We start from the raw sequence: 15,780 nt of genomic DNA, 5'->3' as shown, positions 1-15,780 counted from the left end.
TTTTTATGATTGTTTCCTAACTATAAATTCTATGATCAGAATTTAACAGAAAAATCTAGTATTAGCACAATTCACCACTACTAATAGCAATGTCAGGTCCAGAGGGCAACATTACTTTTATATCCTTTAGTGCAACAGAAGGGGAAAATCTCAAGCAAACCATTACAATGAGAAATTAAAATAAAAATCTTAGTTTAGGAGCTAAACCCATATTTAAATATCCAGACCTCCCACTGAAGTCAGCAGAACCTTATTTTCAGGAGTCGCATCACTTATTTTTCCTTTTTTTTTAAAGAAGGCCTCACAAATTCAGCTCTATTACAATTTTTTCTGATCCTTCTTCAAGCCTATCACGTGGCTGCCAAAACCTCAACCTCACCCATTTATCCAAATTGGCTAGGCATTCCAGCAAGCTAGTCTTTTCCCACCCCATTCTTGCTATCACAGTAATCACTCTCCTTCTTATGAAATTTTACAGCTTGTTGATCAATTTTCCCTATTTTAATCCCTACACTATGTTAATTAATTGAAAGTTTAGAAGTTTGCCTCTCTGCCCCTAAAAAAACCCCAAACACTCAGATAACAGAATGCCAACTTGAACCAGATGCATGCATATTTATCACAGGTTTTAAGGAAAAACCACACTCAGGAAGGGTTCCCTTAGAAGTAGGGAACAAAAAGAATAAATGAGTGAACAATCTGTGACAAGAATTTAGAGATTCTGTACATGTGAAATGTTCTGTACTCATGAAATGTTATTTACTTTTGTGTTACTCAGTAAATGTTATTTACTTTTAAAATGATTTTAAAATGAATTCCTATTCAGTGAGAACTGTTCTCCTCTAGAATCTTCTCTAGAATGACCTTATGGAAATGATCACAGAATAGAAATCATCCAGTTTATTTTAAAATTAAGTTTTTAATGCATTTTACCTTAGAGAATAGTGAGGAGGCTTCTTCAGTTTTTCTACTTTCAATTATCAATACATAAATACACATGTGCACTGATAAACAGGCCCAAATAATGACATTTACACCAATGCACCCTCTCTTCACAATCAGGATAACTGAGGCTATCAGGTCTAGTTAAAAACTTGTTGCTCATGGACAAAGAATGTGCTTGCTTTTTAATGCAACAATATTCCACTAGAGGGTAGCATTACGCTAAAAGCCTAAAGAGTTTTTATTCATTATGCCTTTAATGATAAACTGTCTCTCCTAAAGGCATCTTCAAAGGTATTCCCTCTCAGTAATACCAATCCTCTCAGTTTCTACAGGTAAGCTTCAATTGTTTCTTGCTCTCTGCTTCAAATGGTATGAAGCACTGTATCAGCACAAAGTTGGTAATGTGGCAGCACAGGAATTGGCACTGTGCATGGTCTTATTTAGCATTTCTCTTAATCTGGAAACTGGCAAACAGCACGTGAATTCTATGAATAAAAGACACTTGAACTGAGGACAGCTGTAAACAGTAATAAGGGCAAGAAAATATTAATAGCTGCAGAGCTAAATCCTGCACTCATTAAAATCAGTGGTAAAATTTCTCATTTAATAGCATGGGATCAAGGTCCTGAGATTTTTTTGTAGGTGTGGAAAGGACAACAAAAAGATTCAGCTCGGGAGAACACAATCTGGGGGGGGAAACCACCTGAGAATTAATTCTATAGCTGGGAGAAATGTGAAAAGAAGGAACACAGAAAATCCTAAGGGTAGACAAAACAAATTAAGAACTGCTACTTCTCTGTTGAGTCCTGCAAGGCTTAGAGGTTATCTTCTTTAAAAAAAATATTTGAAGATTTTTAAAACTTGTGCTAAAACAAAACAAGAAAAACATACCAAAGAGTGAGGAAAAAAAGGAGAAAGTGAACAATGGGAACAAGTGATTAGGTTTCAGAGAACTAAGTAGTATGGCTCAGTTGAGCAGACAGTCAAACCTTAAGTCAGACTTCAGAGACTTGATCAAACTTTTTCTTTCAGCCACTGATTGCTTAATACATCTGGCAATGGTACAACTCATCACAACTTTCCTTGTAAACTCATACCTTTACACAAGGCTGGGTGGAAATTAGCTATTCTATTTAGGTACGCTCTGTTAGGAGTTGCTGAATCAGGTAGTCTGAAAGAGGCGAGGCTATTGCAGCTCCATGCCCCCAGGTCCAGCCAGTAGCAAGGCTGAGCATGTGTTTCCAGTAGGTACACATGCACAAAATACATATACGCATGGCCGGCCGCACAGATCAACAAAGAAAGAAAATCATCCATAGGCCAGGAAGAATGGTCCATCCCAATCAGCAGAAAGTCAAGCAAAGGTGGCAGAAGACCTGCATGGATGAACAAGGAGCTCCTGGCAAAACTCTAAACATAAGGAAGTATAGAGGTCCTGCACCTAGGCTTGAATAACTCCATGCACCAGGGCAGGCTGAGAACCAACTGGCTAGAAAGAAAGCAACTTTGCAGAAAAAGATCTGAGGGTCCTGGTGAACAAGTTGAACATGAGGCAGTAGCGTACCTTTGCAGTGAAAAAGACCAACTGCATATTGGGCTGTATTAGCAAGAGTGTAACCAGCGGATTGAGGGAAGAGATTCTTCCCCTTTACTTAGCACTGGTGAGACCACACCTGGAGTCCTGAGTCCAGTTTTGGGCTCTCCAGTACAAGATAGGCATGGACATACTGGAGTGAGTCCAGTGGGGGGCCACCAAGATGAATGGGGATTAGAGTACATGATATAACAGGAGAAGCTGAGAGAATGCTAAGCAGCCTACAGTTAGGAGCCAATGGCTTCCTCTGTTAACCACTGCACAGTGGCACTCTGACATGGATCCGTTCCCTTGTGGATAGGGCTGCTGCATCCTTAGTGCCACCTGTGTGATCCTTAGATGGGGCTTGTTCAGCTGAAATATGTTCTCTCAGGCCTTGCCTGGCAGGGTTGGGTCATCTCTGCTGGGCAAACATCCCTGGGGAAGCAGGGTGTGTGATGGGATGATCACATGTCATTCTCCCACACATGTATAGATATGGACCACATTCCAGTTTTTCACTCAAAATCTTGTCATGGTATGGGCAAAAGGAGAACACCTCTATATGCAAAGTCAAGAATTTATTGTTAGTCTAAGTAAAGTCTTAACAGTCTGATCAAAGAACTATTATAGTCCACTTACAGTGATACTAAGACTATTCAAATTGTATACAGTTAAAATGATACACCCACAGACTTTCTAGCATCTACCCCTTTCTCTGGTGTTATGCTCATCCTTCTAAGGTCAATGGCTTCAGTCTGGTGTGGGGGAGTGCTGTATGGTGAGTCGTCAGCATCCCAAGGTCTTTCCTGGGAGAGGTATGACATTGGTGCTACCGGTTTCTTCCCCCTCACTAGGATTTGCTTGGGGTTATTTCTATGCTGGGTAACACGCTCTACACCTTGCTCCTTCTTCAGTAGTCTGCAAGCCCACATTACACCTGAATTTACTATACACTATGTGTGTTTTGCATATGTCTTTGTTACCCCAAGGACTGGGGGGTAACCCAGCTCCCAAGGCTGCGTTTCTTTGACCAGTAACTGACCACTGGTGAGTTGTTCATAGGCCTGGGGCCTCTGGTATCATCCTGTGCCAAGACTTTCAAGACCTCTGCTCTCATCCCATGTTTGTACTCCTCTGTGCTGCATTTTATTCTGTTATTCACAGTTCATTCTGCACAGAATAACTACTTGTTATTACTAGCTATTGTTATATTTCTGTAACTAAGTGTTACATCACAGAATTGTACAAAGATAAGCAAAAGCTAAAACAAAGTAGGTAACAGTCACCTGGTCATTAGATAACTGGTGTTACAGCTAAAAGAGCTAAAACAAATCTCCAGACAGGCCAAGACAAGTCCAGACAAAGCCTGACAAGTCCTGAGGCCTGTGTTGTTAGCTTAACACAGAGCCCGTGGCCTGGTACAAGCAATGGCAACACCAGATTTACTGGGCTACAGGGGTAGAACTGATCAAGGCCTCAGCATGAAATGGGGGAGTGTGAAGTAGAGGAGTCTGAGGGACAGTGAAAGGATAGGGGGAAGCAGGGAATGGGGGCGCTTTAATTGTTCTGAAGGGTTTTGGGGTATGGAGAGAAAATTAATACAAACAGGAAAAGGAGGCAGAGGTTGGGGGTGGAGGGGGAACAGAAGGATAACAGAGAAGGGATGGGAATTGGGGTTAGGAAGGAAGCTGAAATAATGAGGGCAAATGTGAGGGACTAGAGGTGGGATCGAGGGGCAGAGCTGTTTTCAATTCTACTCAGCCCTGGTGAGGCCACACCTGGAGTGCTGTGTCCAGTGCCTTGCTCCCCAGTACAAGAGAGACATGGAGCTCCTGGGGTGAGTCCAGCAAAGGGCTACAAAGATGATGAGGGGACTGGAGCATCTCTCCTATGAAGAAAGGCTGAGAGAGCTGGAACTGCTCAGCCTGGGGAAGAGAAGACTGAGGGGGGATCTGATCAATGTGTTCAAGTATCTGAAGGGAGGGCGTCAAGAGGATGGGGCCAGACTCTTCTCCGTGGTGCCCAGCGACAGGACGAGAGGCAACGGGCACAAACTGAAACACAGGAAGTCCCGTCTGAACATGAGGAGAAACTTCTTTACTGTGAGGGTGACTGAGCACTGGACCAGGTTGCCCAGAGAGGTTGTGGCGTCTCCTTTCCTTGGAGATATTCAAAAGCCGTCTGGATACAATCCTGGACAACGTGCTCTAGGTGACCCTGCTTGAGCAGGGGTGTTGGACTAGATGATCTCCAGGGGGTCTCTTCCAGCCCCAAGTGCTCTGTGATTCTGAGAGAAACAGAAGGAAAAGGATGTGTGCAGGACTGGGATCCATCACTGTCAGCTTGGAGGTGAGTCTCTGGTGCCTCCCTGCCTTTAACTTATACTGTCCATGGTTTGTGACTGAGCTGGTCACCTCTACTGGGGCTTTCCCCATCTCTCAGTCAACAAATCTCTCTTTGTGTTAGCCGAGCGTAACCCCAGCTTCCCTCCCAGGGCTCCGCCAGCTACTCTCACTACACAAGCATAGACCTGGCCGGGCTAGGCAGGTTCTGTACAGGGCCACCCTGTGACCATCATGGCAATGCCCCATCTCATGCCAGTATGGCCAGCAGACTGGGCTGGAGTTGCTGCTTTGCGGTGGGAGGATGCATACATGGTCTGGTCTTTGTGCTTGCAGAGGAACAGAAGGTTGCCCTCCTCTTTCTGCTCTCAAAGCAGCCCTTGAAAGGTTGCTTTGAGGGTGTTTGCTCATGGCTTTTCAGCACCAGCATCATACACGATGCTTGTGGGCTCAGTAACTGCTCCTGCTGTTGCATTTCCTATAGCCAAAATACTGACAATGATGTCCTGCTGCTTCTGTTTGACATTGTCTCCTCCCCCCCAAAAAAGAAGAAGCTGCCTCGCACTACAGATGGGACAGAAAATGTTTCTGCCCATATTAGCAGTTGGGGCGGGGGGAGGGGGGGGGAGGAATGACCTTTGACTACTTCTGTAGCTAAACTGCAGCAGCAGCAAACTGTGACTTTATTTGGAAGTTTATCCTTGGTCCTTCCTGAAGTAAAAAGCCTAGGTAATTCTTGCTGTGATGGGCTTCTCAGTCCAGACTCTCCAGGGAAAGCTTGGGAGGTCTATGTTTCCTTGGTTTGGGGGGGAGGGGGGAGGAGTTACACCTGTTACCCAAATACTAGTCTTCTGCTTTGCACAGCCCTTGAGGAACAAGACAATGAGTTGCCATTTACGCATCTAGGAACTGGCTCCTGTGAGGTAGCTCAAGCCAAGAGTTAGCCGTATCTGGTCTGTCAGCTCAGCAAGCACCAAAAAGTCCATGGGTAGCTGTTTTTTGTACAAGCTCATGTTCTCAGCTGTTTTTCATTTTTGTGCTACCTTTTTTTTTTTAATTGCACCTTGAAAGGCAAGATATAGATTTATTTTTGCTTGGTTTAGCTTTGTGCTTGTTACATGGTGTCTTCTGCCCATCTTGTGCACACTTGGGTTGGTTCTTATGTGCTAGGAAACAATAATGCCACCACCCAAGTCTCTGTTCCTTGGAGGCTGTCACCAACTGTCCAGAGCCATGTTGCACATGGTAACAGACCTCTCCTCCTGTTGCTACCAGAGAGCAGAAAGCCATCCTCTCTGCTGCCTTCCCTTCATAACTTCTGTTGTATGGTCTCACCATCTTCTGAAGGCACTCCCTGTCCCTGAACCATGTTTTAGGGTGCTGGTTGTATTGGTCAGCAGGCACATAAATTTGTTCTTCACCAACTGCCTGTCCCTCTAGCAGGGTGGCTATGTGTGTTGCTCACATGACAGATGCCTTTGCCTAGCTGCCCCTGCCCCTTCCAATTTGGTGTAGCAGTTCATCCAGGTGCATGTGCTGAGTGTAGCTGACTGCGCAGGGAGCCCCGGGAACCGCGCAGAGGGGTTGCTGATGGGAGGCTGCTGGAGGCATGGGTCGGACGCTCAGGCAGGACTCGACTCATTGTATCCTAAGGGCCCCTTAAATCTACTAGAGCTATTTCCTTATCTCAGCTGTGCTAACCTTGAGTAGCTACTGTCCGGGAAGCAGCTAGACATTGCTGACAGAACAGAACATGCATGCCTGGCCCTGACGGGAATCTGGTCAGTGTGTAGTTTCACACGCTGGGGCTGCTACCACATACTCTGCCAGTCACTGACTCCTCGCCAGGTCTCCCGCAGGTGTTCTCACTACAAGAACCCATGTTGTTACACTCACCTTGGTTTGACTGCGAGCTGAATGTAGCAAGAAACTGCCTGCAGGATTCACATACACACACCCACAGATGTTTTTTTGGTTTTTGTTCTTTTTTTTCTTTGGATGCTTTGGAATTGATCATTGGGATGTTATTCATTTTCCATGATTATTTATTTATTTAAGCACTTAATTTCTCTCACCTTCACCAAGTGAGGTTGTATACGTACAGGGCTGTATTAGCAAGAGCGCAGCCAGGAGGTTGAGGGAAGTGAGTCATCCCATCTATTTGGCACTGGTGAGACCACACCTGGAGTCCTGAGTCCAGTTTTGGGCTTCCCAGTACATACTGGAGTGAGTCCAGTGGGAGGCCACCAAGATGGTTGGGGGCTGGAGCACGTGATATACTAGGAGAGGCTGAGAGAATGAGGTTTGTTAGCCTGGAGAAGAGAAGGCTCAGGGGAGACCTTATTCCTGCCTACAACTACCTAATGGCAGGGTGTAGAGGAGATGGAACCAGTCTCTTCTCAGAGGTGCACAGTGGTAAGACAGGGCCTATTTTTTTGGGAACTCTTGAGGACATCAGTTATTTTAGCCTTCAAGCAGAAGTTTAAGATATTATGGAACTATTTCAGGAGTTTCCCTCAAAGCATCAGAAAAGAGTCTGAATAATGATATTCTGTGCCCCCCCCAATCTTCATTTGTCCCAGAGCTATTTGTTTATCAACACACTATTCTCCCTTCTCTCATACCTGCAACTAGTTCCTTGCTCTATATTTCCATCTGCTAAAATGCTGACCAGAATTCTAATCACGTCATTTTTGGAGGAGGGGAAATCTATTTCAACTGCCTCCTCCAGCTTCCTCCCTTGGCCCATCTGAAATGCAGCAAACAAACATACATGCTTTTAAGATTTAATTGGATTACATGCAACAACATCAATCCTAAACTTAATAGTGCAGCAGAATAAACTCATGGCCTGGTTAATAGCCCCAGCTGTAAGTGCAGCAATCCCTGAGCTGGCTCTTCTCAAGCCTGGAAGCAGCATAGTTATTTTCACTTGGTCTTATGGCTCAAGTCAGCAGTAACCTACAGCTCTCCATGCACTACAAGCAACAGCATCAATGACTGCTCTCTTTCCCATTGCACCTTGACTGCAGTTCTTATTACCTAGTTTACATCTGCTTTGTATTATCTGTGTTAATGTCACTCCACTGTGATCCTGGATAATCACCTGCTGGCTGCAGAAGGCACTACTAGCTGACATCTTATACAGCAAAGAGCACTTCAGGTTCAAACCCATATTTTTAACTGTGCTTTAATCTCTCCTTATAATAGAGGAACAAATAGAGAGAAAGCAGGCATTAAAATTTTATAGAAGCCTTTATTTACAACTTGTTTAACACCTGTACACTTTTCTATAGCTTTGGAAGCATTAGTGTATTTGACTGGGAAAAAATATTAACTGTTTTAAATCTAATGACCGTTACCAAGTATCTTTGTCTATGTACAAATATGTATAGTAATACCACAACCATGAAACCCTGGTAGTTACAGAATTCATAGGTGACCTGAAATGGGAAATTAATGTTTTGACACTCTAGGAATCTAATTTCTTACAGAAAAATAAATCATTGGCAATTTCACAAACAGTTATTTTTGGTAACTGGACAATGCCTAATAACAGCTTGTTTGGCAGCCCTGAATTAAGAAAGTAAAACAGTTTTCTGTGCAGCACAAATAAAGTTAGTATATCATAGACATGCTGGAGATCACCTCTGAGTTGTGACTGAAATTTGCAATCACTTAATGACAGAGATGCTAGGCTAATCTAATTAAAATAGGAAGCACATTTGCTGGAAGTTACTAGCTCCACCTGACATTTCTCTGCTATATTAAGTGGACTCAAACAGCTTTTGTCAAGCTAAACACACTTCCACATAAGTGCTTTCAGGCTCAAGAACAACTGATACTCGGTCACTAAAGGCAGAGACTACTTGGAAAAAATGAGGTACAGCTCTACTATGTCTTGGGACATCCATCCAAATGACTACAAAGCATAGCCAAACCCTCTCACCCAACACAGAACTCCCAGCATCAGGAGTCCCACAGCTAATGGGACCTCACCCCTTCCCCAAGCCACAACAGCAACAGTCTTTGCAAATGGGAAATACATCATACACCAAATTCCCAAGAAGGAAGAGAAGGCATTTTTCATACAGCTTGCTCTGATGCTTAACGAGAGAGCTAAGACTTGAATGAAAGCCCAGGCTTGGTATGCAGCTCTTCTCAGAGGTGCACAGTGATAAGATGAGAGGCAACAGGCACAAGTTACATCATAGGAAATTCTGATTTGATAATAAGGAAAAACCTTTTTCCCCATGAGGATGGTCAAATGTCAGAGAGGCTGTGAGACCTCCATCCTTGGAGGTATTTAAACCTTGACTGGACAGGGCCCTGAACAACCTGCTCTAGTTGCCCCTACTTTGAGCTGGGGGTTGGACCAGAGACCTCCAAAGATCCCTTCCTACCTAAGTTATTGTGTGATTCCATCAACTGTGATCCATAGGGCAGTAATGGTTCTTGAAGTCTGTAGTGGTATATTGAAAGCTGTTTTGTCATTCGTTTTTGCTTCTTTCCTTGTTTTCAAGTACTGTTAGGGATGTTTAGGCACTTTACTATTAGAAATAGGCCTGAAGCACATAAAAAGGATTTGAGACTAGAAAGGGATCATATTTTGGTGTATTTCAGATAGTTAGGACATTTGCTAGGTAAAAAGCTTTTTTTTTTTTTTTTTTTAAATGTCCAGTTCTGAGGCTGATGGGTCAGTGCTTGTCTGCTTGCCAGTTTACTGCCTACACTAGATCTTAACTCTGCTCTGTGCTGAAGAAGTTGCCACACTTAACCTTCTTAAACATTTCCAAAATAGGTAAAAGCTGGCCTAGTAGTGCAAAAGGAAATAAAACTTTGAGTATTTCAGACACCAGACCTACAAATGGAGTGTGTTAGGTTACGTGATTAAAAGTTAATCTCTGTAAAGACAAAGGAGCAGCAGAGGAATGCCAATAACCTGATCAAAGCCAACAGAGAACCCTGACTTGGATATTCCCAGAGCTATAAAAGGACAACCAGTCCATCGTCTGGGTACGAGACCCACAAAGAGGGGGCAACAAGACAGGTTTTCCCTGACTGCCATGCAGACTCTGGGGTGGGGGTACTGCCTAAAAGGGTATGGGACTCATGGGATGCAGGGAAAGAGCATATTGGGATTTGTACAAGACTTACTATGGGGTGTTCAGGGGAATGATCAAAGGTGGGGAAAGGGAGGGATCAAGGTGGATCAGGGAGGAACAAGCATGGGAAAATAGAGGGATAAGGTGCATAAAAGGGACCCATAACATGTAAACAGGTTGCTGGTAGGTCTGGCCATGCCCTGTGCCTAATCACCAGTCTGCCCTGACTTACTAAACTCCCTTTTTATTTTTCCTGAGTGAGGGGGCTCTATATTCTGTGCACATGGAGGTCTAAGTGCCAGCCACTGAAGAAGGGGCCATGGGGTTCTAAGGGCCCCCAAGCCTGAGGTGCCAGCAACTAGAGAAACCAGAGCACACGCACATAGTGCAGGGGTGGATGTAGGTGTGTATAACAACTAATAAACTTCAAGCCAGATGAGCTGGAAAATAGGATAGGAGGACTGGGAGTTAGGTATTGGAGAGACCAAGTCCGAGTTGGTTACTAGGGAGACCCAGAGGGTTTGCAAGTTGGCTACTGGAGAAACACGGGGGGGGGGGGGGGAACTGTGAGACCAGGGGGATCTCGGGGCCAGCTAGTGAAAAGGTTCACGTTATAGGTACATATATATTTTCTATTAACAGGCTTTCATCCCGATCAGCAGGAGAGGGGAACAGAAGCAAGCCACTGGTGCTGTTTCTATGAGTATTACTGTATTTTCACAGAATTGCAGAATCTTTAAGGTTGGAAAGGAACTTTGGAGATCATCTAGTCCCAAACCCCTGCTGAAGCAGGGTCACCTAGAGCACGTTGTCCAGGATTGTATCCAGACGGCTTTTGAATATCTCCAAGGAAAGGAGACGCCACAACCTCTCTGGGCAACCTGGTCCAGTGCTCAGTCACCCTCACAGTAAAGAAGTTTCTCCTCATGTTCAGACGGGACTTCCTGTGTTTCAGTTTGTGCCCGTTGCCTCTCGTCCTGTCGCTGGGCACCACGGAGAAGAGTCTGGCCCCATCCTCTTGACGCCCTCCCTTCAGATACTTGTACACATTGATCAGATCCCCCCTCAGTCTTCTCTTCCCCAGGCTGAGCAGTTCCAGCTCTCTCAGCCTTTCTTCATAGGAGAGATGCTCCAGGCCCCTCATCATCTTGGTAGCCCTTTGCTGGACTCACCCCAGGAGCTCCATGTCTCTCTTGTACTGGGGAGCCCAGAACTGGACACAGGACTCCAGGTGAGGCCTCACCAGGGCTGAGTAGAGGGGCAGGATCACCTCCCTCGACCTGCTGGCAACACTCTGCCTAATGCAGCCCCAGGATACCCTTGGCCTTCTTGGCCACAAGGGCACATTGCTGGCTCATGGTCAACTTGTTGTCCACCAGGACTCCCAGGTCCTTCTCTGCAGAGCTGCTTTCCAGCAGGTCAACCCCAAGCCTGTCCTGGTGCCTGGGGTTATTCTTCCCTAGGTGCAGGACCCTGCACTTGCCTTGGTTGAACTGCAGGAGGTCCCTCTCCGCCCAGCTCTCCAGCCTGTCCAGGTCCCTCTGAATGGCAGCACAGCCCTCTGGTGTGTCAGGCCACTCCCCCCAGTTTAGTATCATCAGCAAACTTGCTGAGGGTGCGGCTTTGTCCCTTTAACCAGGTCATCGATGAATACATTGAACAAGACTGGACCCAGGACTGACCCCTGGGGGACACCGCTAGCTACAGGCCTCCAACTAGACTCTGCACCACTGACCGCAACCCTCTGAGCTCTGCCATCCAGCCAGGTCTCAATCCACCTCACTGTCCACTCATCCAGCCCACACTTCCTGAGCTTGCCTAGGAGGATGTGATGGGAGACAGTGTCAAAAGCCTTGCTGAAGTCCAGGGAGACAACATCCACTGCTCTGCCCTCATCTCCCCAGCCAGTCCTTCCATCATGGAAGGCTATCAGATTGGTCAAGCATGATTTCCCCTTGGTGAATCCATGCTGACTACTCCTGATCACCTTCTTTTTCGTCCTTCACGTGCCTGGAAACTGTATCCAGGAGTAGCTGCTCCATTGCCTATCCAGGGATGGAGGTGAGGCTGACAGGCCTGTAGTTTCCTGGGTCTTCCTTCTTGCCCTTTTTGAAGGCTGGAGTGACACTGGCTTTCTTTCAGTCCTCAGGCACTTCTCCCATTCTCCATGTCCTTTCAAAAATGATTGAGAGCGCTGGCGGACATCATTGCTAGGCCACTCTCAGCACTCACGGGAGGTCCTGATGGGATGCAATGGGCTTGTGGGTGTCCAGTTTGCTGACGTGATCCCTAACATGAACCTCCTCGACCAAGGGAAAAAAAAAAAAAAAATCTTGCTTTCTCCAGACTTTCTCCCTGGTTTCCAGGGTCCAGGATTCCTGAGAGCTGGCCTTCGCAGTAAAGACTGAAGCAAAGAAGGCATTCAGTATCTCCGCCTTCTCTGTATCCTTTGTCACCAGGGCCCCTGCCCCATTCAGCAGCAGGCCCACGTTTCCCCACTCTTCCTTTTGCTATTGATGCATTTGAAGAAGCCCTTCTTGCTGCCCTTGACATCCCTTGCCAGATTAAGCTCCAAAGGGGCCCTGGCTTTCCTCGTTGCATACTCGGACAACATCCCTATATTCCTCCCAAGTGGCCTGTCCCTGCTTCCACCTCTTGTACACTTTCTTCTTCTCTTAGAATTTTGCCAGGCGTTCTTTGTTCATCCATGCAGGTCTCTTGCCCCCTTTACTTGACTTCTTGACAGCATGTTCCCCGGTGGCTGTTGGAGTTGCTGCATCAGCTGTGTCTGAGGCTTCAACCCAGACAGACCCTCTGACAGCAGAGGCAGCTCTACAGGTGTCAGGCTGCAGGGAGTGCCTGGGGCCTCTCTGTGAGGCCTGGGCTGACAGACAGCTCTCCTGTGGAAGGTGTGCTGTGGTTGATCAGTTGCGTCATCAGGTAAAGGAGTTACGGGAGGAAGTCAGTAGGCTGCGTAGCATCCGAGAAGATGAGCAGGAGATAGACAGGGTATTCTCAGAGACTGTGCAGCTCCAGGAGTCCCCGCCCCCCACTGCAGCAGAGTTGCTGGAGGGCTCTGTGCTGTGTGCAACAGTACATCATAACGCTGTTCAAGAGGGCTGGAAACTGGTGACCTCTCGTAGAAGGAGAAAGGCTCTTGCTCCTCCTCAAGATTTGCCTTTGAGGAACAAGTTCAGCACCCTCCAAGCTGAGGAGGAGCTGGGCATGGCTCCAAGGGAGGCAACCGGCCTGCCAGACCCTGTGCCATGCAGGAACACCTGGAAGCAGCAGTGAGTGATTGTTGTGGGTGACTCCCTGCTGCAGGGGACAGAGGCACCTCTCTGCTGACCTGACCTCTTGTCTAGAGAGGTCTGCTGCCTGCCAGGGGCTTGAATACGAGATGTCATGGAAAGACTGCCAAGGCTTGTCCATGCATGGGACTATTGCCCTCTGCTGCTCTTCCATGTGGGCGCTAATGACACGAAAGGCAAATTGGAAATCAACAGGATTTCAGAGCTCTGGGAATGGTGGTCAAGGGTCTGGGAGCCCAGGTCGTTTTCCCCTCAATCTTGCCAGTGAGGGGGAAGGACGGGAGGAGGAGTAGACGAGTTTTCCAAGTTAACAACCGGCTGTGCCGCTGGTGTTGGCAGCGGGGCTTTGGTTTCTACGACCATGGGACCCTGTTTGAAGATCAACAGCTGATGGAGAGAGATGGGATCCACCTCACCAAGCAGGGCACGTGTGTCTTTGCTAACAGGCTGGCCAGCCTGGTAAGGAGGGCTTTAAACTAGGAGAGATGGGGGAAGGGGAGTGGCATAGAGACAGGGTAGTCAGTAAAACACCACTCGAGTCAGGATGCCTCCTGTGAGTGCATACAGCCAGGGGAGACAGCATGGGACATGGCTATGGAGGATCTTCTTGCACCTCTCCTGAGAAGCCTGCATGCTCGATTGGCTCTCTGAAGTGCCTGTACACCAATGCACGCAGCATGGGGAATAAGCAGGAAGAACTAGAGATCTGTGTGTGGCTGCAGGGCCATGATCTCGTTGCAGTTACAGAGACATGGTGGGATAGCTCACACGACTGGAATGCTGTCAGGGATGGCTATGTGCTTTTTAGGAAGGACAAGCCAGGAAGGGGAGGAGGGGGAGTTGCCCTTTATGTGAGGGAGCAACTGGAATGTATGGAGCTCTGCCTGGGGGTGGATGAAGAGCAAGTTGAGAGCCTATGGGTAAGGATTAAAGGGCAAGCTAACATGGGTGACACTGTGGTGGGGGTTTACTCCAGGCCACCTGATCAGGAAGAGGTCATCGATGAGGCCTTCTACAGACAGCTGGAAGTAGCCTCATGATCACAGGCCCTGGTTCTCATGGGAGACTTGAACCACCCTGACATCTGCTGGGAAGAGAGCACAGCTAGGCACAAACAGTCCAGGAGGTTCCTGCAAAGCATTGAGGATAACTTCTTGACACAGGTGGTGGAGAAGCCAACAAGGAGAGGTGTGCTGCTAGACCTTGTACCAACAAACAAAGAAGGGCTGGTTGGAGATGTGCAGGTTGGGGGCAGTCTTGGCTGCAGTGACCATGAGCTGGTGGAGTTCTGGATCCTGAAAGGAGGAAGCAGGGCAATAAGTAGGATTGCAACGCTGGACTTCAGGAGAGCAGACTTTGGCCTCTTCAGGGACCTCCCTAGGGGAATCTCATGGGGTAGGGCCCTAGAAGGAAGACGGGTCCAAGAAAGCTAGTTAATATTCAAGCATCACTTCCTCCAGGCTCAAGAGCAGTGCATCCCTCTGAGTAAGAAGTCCAGCAAAGTGGACAGGAGACCTGCATGGATGAGCAAGGAGCTCCTGGCAAAACTCCAACAGAAGAAGGAAGTCTACAGAATGTGGAAAAGGGGACAGGCCCCTTGGGAGGAATACAGGGACGCTGTCAGAGTGTGCAGGGATGCAACAAGGAAGGCTAAGGCCCATTCGGAATTAAATCTGGCAAGGGATGTCAAGGACAACAAGAAGGGGTTCTTCAAATACATCAATAGCAAAAGGAAGACTAGGGAAAATGTGGGCCCGCTGCTGAATGGGGTGGGTGCCCTGGTGATGAAGGATACAGAGAAGGCAGAGTTGCTGAATGCCGCCTTTGCTTCAGTCTTTACTGCTAAGGCCAGCCCTCGGGAATTCCAGGCCCTGGGGACAAGAGAGGAAGGCTGGAGAAAGGAAGACTCTCCCTTGGTCAAGGAGGATCGGGTTAGAGATCTTTTGGGCAAACTTGACATCCACAAATCCACGGGCCCCGATGGGATGCACCCACGAGTGCTGAGGGAGCTGGCGGATGTCATTGCTAGGCCACTCTCCATCATCTTTGAAAGGTCCTGGAGATCAGGAGAGGTGCCTGAGGACTGGAAGAAAGCCGAAGAAAGCCGGTGTCACTCCAGCCTTCAAAAAGGGCAAGAAGGAGGAGCCAGGGAACTACAGGCCTGTCAGCCTCACCTCCATCCCTGGAAAGGTGATGGAACAGCTCATCCTGGAGGTCCTCACTAAGCATCTGGAGGACAGGAAGGTGATCAGGAGTAGTCAGCATGGATTCACCAAGGGGAGATCATGCTTGACCAATCTGATAGCCTTCCATGATGGAATGACTGGCTGGGGAGATGAGGGGAGAGCAGCGGATGTTGTCTCCCTGGACTTCAGCAAGGCTTTTGACACTGTCCTGGGCCCCTTTGCTCTCCAGGGTAGTCTCCCATGGGATCCTGCCAGGCAAATACCTGAACAAGCCAAAATCTGCTTTCCTCAAGTTCAAGGTTATGATTCTCCTGT

The 15,780-nt window shown here is 47.3% G+C and overlaps 1 protein-coding gene across 1 annotated transcript in view; it reads right to left on the bottom strand.

The window, feature by feature from the left end:
• Window positions 1-15,780, bottom strand: part of KCMF1 (potassium channel modulatory factor 1) — a 56,197-nt gene that overhangs the window by 25,749 nt on the left and 14,668 nt on the right. The gene's annotated exons all lie outside the window — the stretch shown is intronic.

Source organism: Struthio camelus, chromosome W, assembly GCF_040807025.1.
Source record: "Struthio camelus isolate bStrCam1 chromosome W, bStrCam1.hap1, whole genome shotgun sequence".
NCBI classification, from domain to species: Eukaryota; Metazoa; Chordata; class Aves; order Struthioniformes; family Struthionidae; genus Struthio; species Struthio camelus.
The sequence above is the reverse complement of the archived record's forward strand: the minus strand, read 5'-3'. Positions and strand labels throughout refer to the sequence as shown.